The 3187-nt window shown below is 34.2% G+C and overlaps 1 long non-coding RNA gene across 1 annotated transcript; it reads left to right on the forward strand.

The window, feature by feature from the left end:
• Positions 1-778: 778 nt before the first annotated feature.
• Positions 779-2787, forward strand: LOC131320422 (uncharacterized). Its single transcript, XR_009198232.1, has 2 exons — positions 779-1151; positions 2183-2787. It is a non-coding gene; the product is annotated as an uncharacterized LOC131320422 (long non-coding RNA).
• The last annotated feature ends 400 nt before the right edge of the window (positions 2788-3187 follow it).

A 3187-nucleotide genomic window follows, 5' to 3' on the forward strand; every position in this document is an offset into this window, starting at 1 on the left:
TTAAACCTAGAAGTGGTAAGTTTTCTTGTATTGACATGAATCTTTAAGTATGTGCATATATTCATGTAAGATTGCATATGCATCTTAGAGAATAAGGAACTTTGCTTGAGATTATGCAATAATATTGTTTATATAATGTATTTCTCTAAGTTCAGTTGGTAAAGAAGAGGGTTAAACCCTAGTTATGATGAAAGAGAGTTTGAGAAAAATCTGTCAAGAGAATTGCTGAATTTTTAGACATAGTAAATCATCTTCAAAATTTACGAAATTTTTATGGGATGTTCCTAAAATTTGGGATTAATATTCCTTAAAATGAAGTCTAGAAAAATCTCGCACTAGACTGCATTCTGTTTTACTACTATTGCTGAACCTCTGTTTTGGCCTTCGATTTTTGATGAGTTTGACCTAGTTTCTCCTCACGTTATTTTCTGAAATTTTTATGTGAGGTAACCATATGTGTCTATTGTATTGTGTCAAAAATTATAGTAAAACTCAAAGAGAATAATTTTAAACAATTCGTTTACTAAGCTGCGTTCTGTTTTGGACTGTGTTAAATTATGCAGTTTTGTTTCATATTCTTCTAATTTGTAAGGGAAGTTATTTGCCTCGTAAATTCTCAAGAAAATTTGATACCATGTGCATATGCATCCCTTTTATGCGTTAAAATTTTCGATACCTAGTTCATTGTGGTTTATCCTCAAGAATTGTTGGAGCGGGTCATGGTTAACTTGTCATTTTTTTTAGAGAATCATGAATGTGCATCATTTTATAAGTTCTTTGTGTAAATGATGTATGTTCATATACAATATGTAGGATTTAGTGAACAAGAGAAGAATATAAGGGATACAAGTTGATGTTTACCTGAAGTGCAAAGAAATGTGAGTAACCTCAAACTTTGAAATGAGAAATTTTATTAACTTCTTTTTCTATGAAGTGTGGTTTGGTTTTCCTATGCCATGAAGTAATATGTCTACGTGATTTGAGTGTTATGTTATAATGTGGAATGGTTCTCAATGTATTTTTTAAGATGTTACAAGTCTTAGTCTATGAAATGTGTACGCCATGCTCTTGCTTTATACCGTATGTGTCCTCTAGTGGGTTCCATAATAGCTAGCATTATGTGCCTCCCTGGAGGATTCTATAATATCCAGGTATGTGCCTTCCTGGAGGGTTCCATAATATCCAAGTATGTGCCCTTGCCGATTGGTACCAATAATCGGCCGGGATCCCCGATATGTGTCATGTATGTATATGTATGTGGTAAACTTGGCGATATTGGCTATGTAAATGTGTTCGAGTACTTTATGCTTTCATGTAAAATATCTGTTGGATTTCTTTTAAATGTTCGTAACTAGTGTGCTATATATGTGTGTTGAATATTCAAAACCCAAATTAGAGTATGAGCTTTACTCACTGAGCTTTCAGCTGACGGTTTGATTACCAATTTCAAGTGATGAAGTATGATAGCTTATAGGTGCAATGTTTTGTGCAAGTTTGGGCTTTATGGAATCGTTTTGCATAAAGAATAGAAGTAGAAAGAAGACTTGTATTTTTGGACATATTTTGTACTTGTTTCCCTTATGAACAAGGATGTATATATATATTTGCAAAGTGATGTATGTAAGCTATGTATTTTAGAGAAAGGTTATGGATGTTCATCCATAATAGGTATGTGCCTTCCTGGAGGGTTCCATAATATCCAGGTATGTGCCATTGCCAATGGGTACCAATAATTGACCGGGATCCCGATATGTGTCATGTATGTATATGTACGTGGTAAGCTTGGCGGTATTGGCTATGTAAATGTGTTCGAGTATTTTATGCTTTCATGTAAAATATATGTTGGATTTCTTTTAAATGTTCGTAACTAGTGTGCTATATGTGTGTTGAATATTCAAAACTCAAATTAAAGTATGAGCTTTACTCACTGAGCTTTCAGTTGACGGTTTAATTACCAATTTCAGGTGATGAAGTATGATAGCTTATAGGTGCAATATTTTGTGCAAATTTGGGCTTCATGAAATCATTTTGCATAAAGAATGGAAGTAGAAAGAAGACTTGTATTTTTGGACATATTTTGTACTTGTTTCCCTTATGAACAAGGATGTATATATATTTTTGCAAAGTGATGTATGTAAGCTATGTATTTTAGGGAAAGGTTATGGATGTTCATCCATAACAGGTATGTGCCTTCCTGGAGGGTTCCATAATATCCAGGTATGTGCCCTTGCCGATGGGTACCAATTATCGGCCGGGATCCCGATATGTGTCATGTATGTATATGTACGTGGTAAGCTTGGCGGTATTGGCTATGTAAATGTGTTCGAGTACTTTATGCTTTCATGTAAAATATCTTTTGAATTTCTTTTAAATGTTCGTAACTAGTGTGTTATATGTGTGTTGAATATTCAAAACCCAAATTAGAGTATGAGCTTTATTCATTGAGTTTTCAGCTGATGGTTTAATTACCAATTTCAGGTGATGAAGTACGATAGCTTATAGGTGTAATATTTTGTGCAAGTTTGGGCTTCATGGAATCGTTTTGCATAAAGAATGGAAGTAGAAAGAAGACTTGTATTTTTGGACATATTTTGTACTTGTTTCCCTTATGAACAAGGATGTATATATATTTTTGCAAAGTGATGTATGTAAGCTATGTATTTTAGGGAAAGGTTATGGATGTTCATGCTAATGTAATTATGATATCATGAAAATTATCAATGTATGGATGCTCTAAACCAAATGGGTTGTGCTCATTTTGCTTAAACTTGTTTATGGTTACTTTTATTAATAAACCCCATAAATTTAAATAAAGTTTTCTTAATCGCTTCTACAAATGTTCAATTTTTTTTATTTAGAGCATTTTTTCTGAGCTCATTTGGTTATGTAAGAAGACCTTGTTGGCCGGTCACGGGCCGTGATTCCCTTATAAGGGGTCTAGAGATAATGGGTCGTGACACATATAACATACTCCGTAGTAAATCAGAACTAAAAGACCCGCGAGAGAGAGAGAGAGAGAGAGAGAGAGAGAGAGAGAGAGAGATGAGAGGGACATCCATCATTAATGATGCTATTTTAAGCTCGTGGCCTCGTGAAGTCAGGGGACCCCTCTTTCTTAGTCACTTGGAATGGCAATTTAGTACTTCGTAATTCTCTGCTATTCTAGGGGGAGTAATTGAATTCCCAC

Source organism: Rhododendron vialii, chromosome 3a (genome assembly GCF_030253575.1).
Source record: "Rhododendron vialii isolate Sample 1 chromosome 3a, ASM3025357v1".
Taxonomy (NCBI): Eukaryota; Viridiplantae; Streptophyta; class Magnoliopsida; order Ericales; family Ericaceae; genus Rhododendron; species Rhododendron vialii.